This window comes from Lactuca serriola, chromosome 5 (assembly GCF_051521515.1).
Source record: "Lactuca serriola cultivar US96UC23 chromosome 5, Lser_US96UC23_V15, whole genome shotgun sequence".
Lineage (NCBI taxonomy): Eukaryota > Viridiplantae > Streptophyta > Magnoliopsida > Asterales > Asteraceae > Lactuca > Lactuca serriola.
The window spans coordinates 286,699,905-286,712,851 of record NC_136412.1 but is presented as its reverse complement, the minus strand read 5'-3'; positions in this window follow the sequence as shown (position 1 = coordinate 286,712,851).

Sequence of the window (12,947 nt, the reverse complement as noted above, 5' to 3'; positions counted from 1 at the left end):
GTCCAGTTCACGAGTGACTTCTTACCAACATTTACAAAAGGTTCTTTCTTGTTCATTATTGGTTTCTACATAACATAAAAAGAAACATACATTATTATAAAAAGAACATAGTTATAAAGTCTACAAGTTATAAAAAATAACATTCAAAAAAACTAAATAACACAATTAAATTCACAAAACAATGTTCAATAAAAAAACCAAATTGCAAATGAAGTACTATAGCAAAATACTCTTAAACTATGTTGAAATCTTCATTTCATTGTTTGGACTAATAAGTATTTAGTCCATATTTGATTTGCAATTGAGTTCCTCAGATGTTCTGTTATGTTGTTACCCTCACATTACACCACTTGAATTATGTCTCACTTCCTTTGTTGGTGTACTTAACACCTATTGTAATACCTCATCTTCAAGATCTTTGTCACGATCTTCGACTTCCAAAAACTTATGTAAAATACAACATGCCAAAAAAAAATTTTGATTGTGTTTCACAAGAATAAAAACGTTCCTGTGTACTTCTAATGATAGAGAACCTTCTTTTTAGAACACCAAACGCCCTTTCTATAGCATTACGTAATGCAGTGTGGCAAAGATTGAACAACTATATAGCATTTTGTGGGGGCCGAGCGGATTATTCTTTTAAATGATACCTAACACCTCTATATGGCGCCATTAGTGTTGTTGAGTGAGGCAAACTGATAACGTCTATTTTATGCATATATGTATGATGTTTTCTTATTATTTTATACTATGTTTTTATGTTATTTAGAACTAAAAGATAATTATTACGTTTTTAAATGTTAAATTACAGTTAAAATGGGAGCTGAAATGCAAAAGGAGGAGAAAGGAGCTAAAAAGACGCAAAAAGGGTGTTGCTGGACAGTTTGACCCCTCTTTAGTGTTTTGACCATATCTCATGACTCATAACTCCGATTGACGAGATTCAAAATGTTCTGAAAACTAAACACAATTTTAGACGACTTTCGTGTTTTGAAAAAAAGTTGATTCCCAACGAACTTGTCGAGTTGAGCACAAACTCGACAAGTTGATCAGAAGCTTCGCGATTCTTGATGCTGACTTGGGGAATACGAGATTTTAATGAAGAACTTGCCAAGTTGATGTCCAAACTCGTCGAGTTGATGTTGAAAACTATAAATAAAACTGAAAATTAGCCCTAATGAGAGATCTTACACACTAGATTGATTCCTGCGATTATAAATCCCCAAGAAGCCGTTTTGAGGGTCTAGAAAGCGGCCAGAAGGTCGTTAAGCTGATATGGAGTGAAGATCTGAAGGTTTGCAGTGCATATTCATGTTGGTAATCATGTAGTTTGTTATCGTGAACATGTTTAGCATTCCATTATGATTCAATATCCAAATACTTTCTGATGTGGGTGTACTTTGTTTTGTGTTTATGATTAGATGAAACCTTGATTTATGGATTAATTGCTATTTAGATTGTTTTATTCGTGTTTAATTTATCTTGTTGAGCTTGTTAAAAGATCCTTATGTGTTAATGATAATTATTTTCTATTAATATTCAAGTTTATTGAGTTGTATGAACATCTTCTTAATTGCTTGAATCATATGGTTTTGTGAAAACAAGATTATATGCCTAGTATTAGTAAACATGAACCTAGGGTTAACTAGAAAATAAGTAAGTTAATGTGTGAGTATATGTGATTATCAATCATACAAGATTTAATTAAATTAATAAATTTAATTAACTATTATTACAAGTCTTGCTTGATATGAATTGAACACTAGGAAAGCTGTTAGTTTAATCAATTGGTCACTGTTTGAATTGACTTGTTTGCTACAGGATTAGTAATAGTTAACATGAACCTAATCATTTTAGAAATCGGTGAACATGAATAAATAAATTTGTGTGTGTAATTCTATATGATTTCAAGAAGTAATTTGTCTAAACCAAAGTACCTAAAGAGATTTGTCTTCGGTCAGCTTATCGAGATTTGCTATTTATTTGTTTGTTTGAGATCTAATTCCATAAAACCTTTCTTCACTACTTTTGTGTGTTTTGTGTAATCTATAATAAAACATTTTCAATTAATTCACTACCATTCCCCTTGTGTTCAACACCCTTGCTTATCAAAGCTATATTATACTCAATCGGGTTCACTGCATGTAAGGTGTGGTTTGGATGTGATAAACTAGGAATTATAAATAAAAAAATTAGTGCATTAAATATTCACATCACAAACCCTCGCCTACTAAATAATAGTGGCCTATAATTAAAGTTTAATTAGTTTTTTAATAATAATTTAAACACAACAGGAAAAGTTGGTATTAGAAATTGCCATTTGGAATTACTAGTTTATCATCTCTATTAAGCGCATTCTTTAGTATCCTTGAGTCTGATGCAGTACCCTCCCAACCGGTTAAAACATACTTAAACTTTAAATCAAATGAACAAGCAGCTCAGACATTTAGTGTTGGGTATCCCTTGCGACCACGATATCTAGGGGCATCTCTATTAGGTACTTTGACATGAACATCCGTACCATCAATTGCCCCTATACAGTTTTTGAAGTAAGTACAAAATCTCTTTTTCTCTTGAATTTCTTTGGGGACAACATCACCTTTTGGTTGTTAAATATAGAGATTTCCTAATGATATAACCGTGTGCAAAACTCTATGGAAGCACCTACTCATTGTGGATTTAGAGCGCTGATAAATCAAGAGACAAATCTATTTCTCAAATCATTACCTACAATGTGCAAAAATCTTGCAACATGCTCTTCAATGGAATACGTTGAGTAGGTCAAAGACCACATTCACTTTGTAAGATAGTGCATAACTTCTTAAAAGCTTGCTCACTCATACGGATAAGCTCACGACATTTCCCACCATTTGAAAGGTTATGTAACAACTATTCTCATACACGTCAATGTTTTAAAATTTCTTTTTTAGTAGGTAAATTAGGACGATTTGTGATAGTAAGTCTACGTTGTGCCAGAATGGCCATCAACAAGCAAATTAGATGAACTACTTGTTTTAGTCTTGATTTCATAATATGATCGGGTGAAGGAAGTGATGGGTTTTAAGTATTTCTAACACTCCTATGGTATACATGCAACCCTAAATGCTTTGGATCTATGTTTTCTCTAATATACATGCAAACTTTCAAAATTCCAAAGCATCATCCTAACTAGCACACAATGTAGTATCTATACTACAAAAATTCTAGTTAGATAACATACCTTTTAGTGTAGTTGCAAACCTTGAAGCTTTAAGAGCCTAGCACCAGTAATGTGAATGCCTCAAATGGAACCACAAATCACCACCAACGATTGGAGGACTTGAGAGAATATTTATTTCTCACAAAATCAGATATGCTCTTCTAAAGACTCACTTGAGTGTCGATTCTGATTTCCATGAGGTTTCTTATATAGTGTGACACAACTAGGGTTACACCATTCAAACCCTAATGTGCATGACTTTCCACATTCCTTAGGCTCCATGGGTTTTAAACACCATGAAGTGTCCATGGTTCACCACATGGATTTAGCCCAACATAAAGAACTATGGATCATAAGCCCATTTTATAAGGATGAATGATTTATACAATCAATCCTCATATATTTAATTAGTCTCTTTTGATCACAAAATTAATTCCAATTTAATTCTTGATCAATACTAATTAAATAATATGATTTCATATTAATATATTAGAACTTATAATATATTAATAAATCATCAATATCCTCTTCTCAAAAGTCCATCCTTACAAATTCTTCCGGTGCCATGCAACCCAAATAGAACATGCTACTCTCGGGTCAAGTACATAGCAATTATAGTTATGGACTTAGACACTAAATCCAACAGTCTCCCACTTGGATAAGTCTAATAATTATAACTACAAGTACGACTTAAAACACCGACTAGCAAGCATAGCTCTTAAAAGCCTCTGTCGAACTGAGACGCTCCATTTTAGATAAGTGATCATATAATCCTCTGTTCTCAAGATATCAGTCGGACAAATACATGGAACAACGTCATACTTATTGTCCAACAGTTTGTTTCTCGATCTCCGATTTGTTTGACATAGAACTTAATCGAACACATCAATTCAGTTCTGACCGGGCCCGACACATAAGTCAAAACAAAATCATCGAGGGGCCCAAGATATGCTTTTAATCCTCCAATTACTAAAAGGAACAGATAAACTTCAACGGTATATGCTTGTACTAACTATTTATTAAATCATACACAACAACACGTTTTATAACATCGAGTTACCGATGCGTTTTCCTACTATCTGTGACATCCCTATTTTCACGGCCAGAAAAGACCGATTTGTTTATGCATTGTTTTATAAAATCAGACTAATCCTTTGATTAAAAGAGTTGCGGAATTTGTTCCCAGAAAACATGATAAATACTTTATCAAAGCATTTCCTGAAGAAATGTATTTTATCCATTTTAAAACATTTATGATGTATTGGTCAATACAGACACATAAGCATAAACAGAACTTACATTTATTTACGCTAATGATTTACATTCCTTTAATCTCCCAGTGAAATATGTCTTCATATCGATACCTGTGATACAAAGAAAACTGAGTGGGTCAGGCTTGGGAGCCTGTTGAGCGTATAGGGTTTTCAACCCACAATAATACATTATTATGTTCAATCACCCAACAATCAACCCAATTACCAATCCCCATTATCTCCTTTATTTCTTAAGGTTTTACCCTAAGAATCAACTATCCTTCATTCATTCATTCCTAAGGATTGACCTAAGGAATTTATCCAAAGCCCATGGCTACCAAGGTTCATACAATAGGCACTACGTCACATAGTCGTCATGGTTTATACAATAGGCACTACGTTGCATAGTCGCCGGGTTTACACAATATGCACTACGTCGCATAGTTGCCAGGGTTTACACATACCATCTCTCATCACACACCAACTATTAGATCTATCCATGTTCTACCCAACATATTTGTAGATATAAAATACATATACAGGTTAACTCATTTAAAAACCTATATAAAACATTCATTCCACCCATCTCAAATAAACAAACAATATATAAACATATAGCACGTATTTCATAGCAAATGCTTCGTATTTATGTGTTAGAAGAAAGTAACTACACACTCACTTGATTAGACGATACTTGGACAGCAATACGGCTCTTTATAGTAATATTCTCCGATGGAACCAAGATATCTTCTTAAAACCGGGCTTCACGCAGGCAGAGTTTCGGCTCGAGACTCTTTTCTTCTCGGGATCTTCGGGGCTTCGGGACTCGCTTTGGGTGTCGGGATGATACCGAGGCTTCAGGGGTATAACTTGCACGTAAAACAAGGCAATATGGAGTGAGAGGAAAGAAATTGAGCCACCAAATCGACAGGACTCGACTGTTATTTATAGGAGGGGTCTGGCCCTCGAATGTGGCGCGTAGGAGCGGGGTTCCAGTCTTATCTCTTATCCGGTTGAGTCAGCATCGACGTGGCCAATTCAAGGCCAAGCTATGAACGCAGGGCGTTCCCCAATTGAACGCGGGGTGTTCCTCTTTTGGGATGCGTGCCTCGAACTTCAGAAAATCATAACTCTCGCATACGATCTCCGTTTTGACGTTCTTTATATCCACGAGTATGGGAGATTATGCTCTACAACTCTCGTTTAGACTCTGTCGGCTAATTTTGACTTTATTTTTTATTACATTTATTTTTAGTAGGTCGAGACAGGAAAACTCCGTTAGAAATTCATAACTTCTTCATCTGACGCCTGTTTTCGTCTGTCTCTCTTCCGTTGCACTACTATCGACGAGATCTTCGATTCTCGTTTAGATTGTCTCGGCTAAAACTCACTCGATCTCAAATTCGAACTTTGGGTTGCATATCGTTAAGCTGAAACTTAGAAAATCATAACTTCCTCATACGAAGTCAGATTTGGACGTTCTTTTTATGCACGCTCTCGGTTTAACGTATGCTACAACTTTTGTTTAGATTACTAAGGTTAATTATCGCTCTATCGTAAATTCACTATTTACGTCGTGCAATGTCGTGTCGGTTCTGTCGCGAAACTTCGACAGGTCATAACTTCTTCGTTATAACTCGGATTTTAGCGTTCTTTATATTTACGGGATCCTTGTAAAAAATACTACAACTTAGTTAAGATTATTCCTTCAAAATAATCTTCCATCAAAAATTCATTTTTGATGTTTATTGTCTCTAAATTGACTAGTTATAATCTACGGGCGTTACAATTATCTCCCCCTTAGGATGATTATGTTCCGGAATCATCAACGAAATAGGGCTTGAATAATGATTCCATACGTTTTCTCTTCATCCTAGGTAATAACCGTAACTTCTATGTTTCCTCGAAAGAGTATCTAACTCTAGGGCTTCTTGAATACAGACGATGTTCAATCTTGCATCTGCTTTTCGTACTATGTTGGACTTTCAATCATAATCTTCAAGTTACAAAATAAGTCCTTATTGTAGACTCCTTCTTCTTAGGATAAATACTTTCCTTTATCTATTGTAACAGGCCGATGGGTCGTGCTTTAATGACCTCTCATCGTATGATGCAATGCTTAGACTCAGGTCTTTTAGAGTTAAATCCCAAAATGGAATATACCTTCCTTCATGTTCTAATGCGATATAACCACATTTTAACATGTAGCATTTCCAGCTACAAACTTCATTAATAACGATCGCAGTACCAATGATTGCATTGATTTCAACCTTCTGACTTAAGTCAAATGTTACATCGAACTTGGTCCTTTGAACCATGTAACAAGCTCATCGTAGTCGGACTCAATTTGATATGACCACTAGGGTCAGAATAACAACCATCTTATTGGTCAATACCGAAACAATGGTAATGACATACTTGAATAAAACGGAATCAATTACTAGCTTCTTAGAAACCTTGTGACTTTCCTTGATCCAAGTGTGAGTCTTGTGCTTCCGGTATTATAGGCCTCTACTACCATTCACACCTACTAATACTTGTCCCAAGTATTGTCCTGCAGTCAATCCAAGTCACCACACAAGAAAATCACATAATCATCTAACACACCAAATAACAAAACTAGGGTTTATATTATTTCTTGAAACTATTACACAGAGGTTCAAGTTCACCCTATACTATGCCTCTAATAGGCTACACCACATGTTACTATTCACATTGCTACTTCATAACTTGATCTTCGGGCATCAAGTCTTTACTTCTAATTCCTAGCGTTTCGTCGAGGATCATGTGGAATGCCCTTGGCTGTAGCGGTGCGTTTTTCTTTGGGCAGTCTCTAGAAATATGCCCTTCTTCGTTACATCCGTATCACACATTCTTATTAGATGTGCACTTTTTGGCGTAATGCCCTGTATTCCCACATTTGTAGCAAGTCATCTCCTCGGTATATTTCCCGAAGTGTTTCTTTTTACACTTCTCGCACCACTTAGCTTCATCTCTTCCTCCAAATTTCGGGAATTTGCTTTCTTTGTTGATCATTGAAGATCCCTCATGCTTCCTTTTCTCCCCAACTTCAGCTCTCTTCAGCCCCTTCTCTCTTATCTGAGTCTCGACATTCTTAGCAACCCGGATGGCGGCTTTCAGAGTGGTTGCTTGCTTGACTATCGGGCCAAAGTCCGCTAGTGATCCGTGGGCAAACTAGTTAACCTTGGAGAGTTCAGTTGGAATTAGATAAGGAACAAGCTTCATTTTTTTCGTGAAACTAGTAGCGTATTCAGTCATTGCCATTGGCTCAGGTGCAGCTGCTATAACAGGTACTTACTCAAGTACTTGGGGTTGAGGTTGTTGAATCCTATTTTCGTTTACATTTCCAACTCCACTTCGAGTTCTTGCCATTTTGATCTACACACCAAATTAGGCGAATTTAGATCCTTATCCATGGTAGATATTTAGATTCTTCTTGTCACTCCGAAACATTTACATGCTAGTTCTAATATCATAGTCGTACGCTTAGAATCCTAAACACATAAGGTTTCCAGATCCGATCGGCAACAGACCATAGATCCGAACAAATAACATCATATATATATATATATATATATATATATATATATATATATATATATATATATATATATATAGCAAACATATAACATTTAGCACATAAAAGCATTTTAGGCATCATTCCTAAAATATACTAGTGCTTGTGTGAATTTAGGTGTACTACCTAACATATTTTAGACACACTCCTCACAATCATTACTTAGCATTCTAAGTTTAAGTCTAGAAATTTCCTACAAATTCCTAGTTCGCTTAAACTAATGCTTTGATACCAACTGTGACATCCTCATTTTCAAGGTCAGAAAAGACAGATTTGTTTATGCATTGTTTTATAAAATTAGAGTAATCCTTTAATTAAAAGAGTTGCAGAATTTGTTCCCAGAAAACATGATAAATACTTTATCAAAGCATTTCCTGAAGAAATGTATTTTATTCATCTTAAAACATTTGGGATGTCCTGGTCAATACAGACACATAAGCATAAAAAGAACTTACATTTATTTACTCTAACGATTTACATCTCCTTTAATCTCTCGGTGAAATATGTCTTCGTATCGATACCTGTGATACAAAGAAAACTAAGTGGGTCAGGCTTGGGAGCCTGGTGAGCATATAGGGTTTTCAACCCACAATAATAAAATTATTATGTTCAATCATCCAAAAATCAACCCAATTACCCATCCCTATTATCTCCTTTATTTCTTAAGGTTTTACCCTAAGAATCAACTATCCTTCATTCAGTCATTCCTAAGGATTGACCTAAGGAATTTATCCAAAGCCCATGGCTATCAAGGTTCATACAACAGGCACTACGTCACATAGTCGCCAGAGTTTATACAATAGGCACTACGTCGCATAGTCGTCGGGTTTACACAATAGGCACTACGACGCATAGTCGCCAGGGTTTTACACAATAGGCACTACGTCGCATAGTCGTCGGGGTTTACATAATAGGCACTACGTCGCATAGTCGTCAGGGTTTACTCATACCATCTCTCATCACACACCAACTATTTCATCTACCCATGTTCTACCCAACATATTTGTAGATAGAAAATACATATATAGGTTAACTCATTTAAAAGCCTATATAAAACATTCATTCCACCCATCTCAAATAAACAAACAATATATAAACATATAGCACGTATTTCATAGCAAATGCTTCGTATTTATGTGTTAGAAGAAAGTAACTACACACTCACTTGATTAGACGATGCTTGGACAGAACTACGGCTCTTTATAGTAAAATTCTCCGATGGAACCGGGATATCTTCTCAAAACCGGCCTTCACGCGGGCAGAGTTTCGGCTCGAGACTTTTTTCTTCTCGGGATCTTCGGGGCTTCGGGACTCGCTTCAGGTGTCGGGATGATACCGGGACTTCGGGAGTATAACTTGCACGTAAAACAAGGCAATATGGAGTGAGATGAAAGAAATTGAGCCACCAAATCGACTGGACTCGACTTCTATTTATAGGAGGGGTCTGTCCCTCGAACGTAGGGCATTCCGTAAGGGAACGATGGGCATTCCCTTTGAACGCGGCGCGTAAGAGCGGGGTTCCAGTCTTATCTTTTATCCGGTTGAGTCAGCATCGACGTGGCCAATTTGGGGCCAAGCTATGAACGCAGGGCGTTCCCTAATTGAACGCGGGGCGTTCCCCAATTTAACGTGGGGCATTCCCCCTTTGGGATGCGTGCCTCGAACTTCAGAAAATCATAACTCTCGCATACGATCTCTTTTCTCGACGTTATTTATATCCACGCGTAGGTGAGATTATGCTCTACAACTCTCGTTTAGACTCCGTCGGCTAATTTTGACTTTATTTTTTATTATATTATTTTTAGTAGGCTGGGACAGGAAAACTCCATTAGAAATTCATAACTTCTTCATCTGACGTCCGTTTTCGTCTGTCTCTCTTCCGTTGCACTACTATCGACGATATCTTCGATTCTCGTTTAGATTTTGTCGGCTAAAACTCACTCGATCTCAAATTCAAACTTTGGGTTGCATACCGCTAAGCTGAAACTTAGCAAAATCATAACTTCTTCATACGAAGTCAGATTTGGACGTTCTTTTTATGCATGCTCTCGGTTTAACGTATTCTATGACTTTCATTTAGATTACTAAGGTTAATTATTGCTCTATCGTAAATTCACTATTTACGTCGCGCAATGTCGTGTCGGTTCTGTCGCGAAACTTCGACAGGTCATAACTTCTTCGTTATAACTCGGATTTCAGCGTTTTTTATATGTATGGGATCCTTGTAACATATACTACAACTTAGTTAAGATTATTCCTTCAAAATAATCTTCCAGCAAAAAGTCATTTTTGATGTTCATTGTCTATAAATTGACTAGCCCTGATCTACGGGCGTTACACTATCAATGTACAACCAACTCATACTCAACAATTCATATATCTAGGTTTGAAGACTTATATGATATTATCGTCTCACGATCACTCGAGATGAAATTCATGAAGTGATACAAGTGAGCGTAGGTTTAATCCAATACTCAGACCGTATGCGCACTCATAAATGTTGCAACAAACTTTGCTATGCCTAATACCATTCAGACAAATCTACAAACCAAATTCATGACAGTCTTGATTCAATACATACTTCCAACATATGATCGACTGTGGATAGTTTGAATACTATAATTATTCTGGAAGTCAAAACATGCAAAGTGAAACAATAGTAAATGATTGACACAAGACAGTATACTAGTAAATAAAAAACACCTTTTATTTAAGCATCAAATGTCAATTACATTTCAACTATTACAAGTTTCAAGAGCTATCTAATCATTAAAACTAATATCATCCTTCAGCACAATGCACCTAGCATGCTATAAATGCTTGACCCTACACAGTCCCTTCGTGAGGGGATCTGTCGGGTTCTCGTCTAACGATACCCTCTTTGCCACGAGGAGTCCTTCTTCTATCTTGCGTCTTATGAAGTGATATTTCCTGTCGATGTGTCTGGACCTGCCATGATCCCTCGGTTCCTTGGCTAAGGCAACCGCATTATCGCCGTCACAGAAAATCTCCACATGCTCTTTTATAGCTAGTACAACTCCAAGGTCTCCGATGAAGTTCTTCAGCCATATCGCCTCCTTTGTCGCTTCGCTTGCTGCTATGCACTCTGATTCGCACGTTGAATCAACTATAGTCTCCTACTTGGAACTTTTCCAAGTAATTGCTCCTCCATTCAGGGTAAACACCCAGTCCGAATGAGAGCGGAAATTATCTTTGTCGTTTTGAAAACTGGCGTTACTATACCCTGTCACTCTCAAATTATCACTCTCACTGGGGGTAAGGACCCAGTCCTTAGTCCTCCGCAAGTACTTAAGAATTTTCTTTACCGCAGTCCAGTGAACCTTACCAGGATTCCCTTGATATCTGTTGACCATGCTCAAAGAAAAAGTCACATCAGGGCGAGTACAAGCCATAGCATACATGATCGAGCCAAAAGCGGAAGCATATGGTATTCGACTCATCTCACCTATATCAGCCTCTGTACTCATACTATGAGCTTTACTCAGTTTGGCATTGTTCTGGATTGATAAGTCACCTTTCTTGGAATTATGCATGTTAAACCTCTTCAACACTTTGCCCAAGTAGGTACTTTGACGAAGTCCAATTAGTCTATTACTCCTGTCTCTCAATATCCTTATCACAAGAATATAGGCAGCTTCCCCAAGGTCCTTCATAGCGAAACACTTCCCAAGCCAGGACTTAACCTCCTGCAAGGTTGGGATGTCATTTCCTATGAGTAGTATGTCATCCACATACAACACCAGAAAGCTAACTATACTCCCACTAGCTCTGACATATACACAGGACTCATCCTCGCTTCTCGAAAAGCCAAACTCTTTGACTTTCTCAACGAAACAAAGATTTCATCCGCGAGATGTTGGTTTCAATCCATAAATGGATTTCTCAAGCTTACACACTCTATTAGGGTACTTTGCATCGACAAAACCCTCTGACTAACTCATGTAAACATCCTCATCCAACTTTCCATTAAAGAAAGCGGTTTTGACATCCATTTGCCATATTTCATAATCATGAAATGCAGCAATGGCTAGCATAACCCTAATAGACTTAATCTTCGCTACAGGTGAGAAGGTCTCGTCATAGTCAACTCCTGGAGTTTAAGTAAAGCCATTCGCAACCAGTCTCGCCTTATAAGTATGTACCTTTCCATCCATGTCGGTATTTTTCTTGAAGATCCATTTGCACCCGGCTATCTTACGACCCGGTACATTGTCAACCAAGTTCCAAACTTGATTGTCATATATGGACTGAATCTCGCTGTCCATCGCCTCTTTCTATTTAGAAGACTCGGGGCCCGCCATGGCTTCCATGTAGCTGTTAGGTTCATCCAAATTTATCAGTGTGTTGTCACTGATAAATGTATCACCTTCTGCAGTAATATGGAAACCACAAAACTCAGGTGGAACACTAACTCTACCAGAACGCCTTAGAGGTACAGGCTTGCCGGTTGGTTCAACAGGAGTTTCGTCTTCAGGTTGATCGCTAGTGTTTGAGTTTCCTTGACCGCTTGACTCTTGAATCTCTTCAAGGTCAATTTACCTCCCATCGTCTCCTTGGCCTATGAGCTCTCTCTTGCGAAAGACTCATATCCTCGCAACGAAGACAACATTGTCACTCGGTCTGTAGAAGAGATAATCGAAGGATTTTTGTGGGTAGCCGATAAAAATACACCTCTCATTCCGAGGTTTGAGCTTGTTGTGAGTCTTGCGTCTCACGAAAGCCTCGCAACCCCAAACCTTGATGTGGTCTAATGTGGGAGTCTTCCCAGTCCACATCTCGTGAGGTGTTTTGGCAACCTTCTTGGTAAGGACTAGATTAAGGATATGGGCGGCAGTCTCTAAGGCATTCCCCTGGAATGAGATAGGTAACGAAGCTC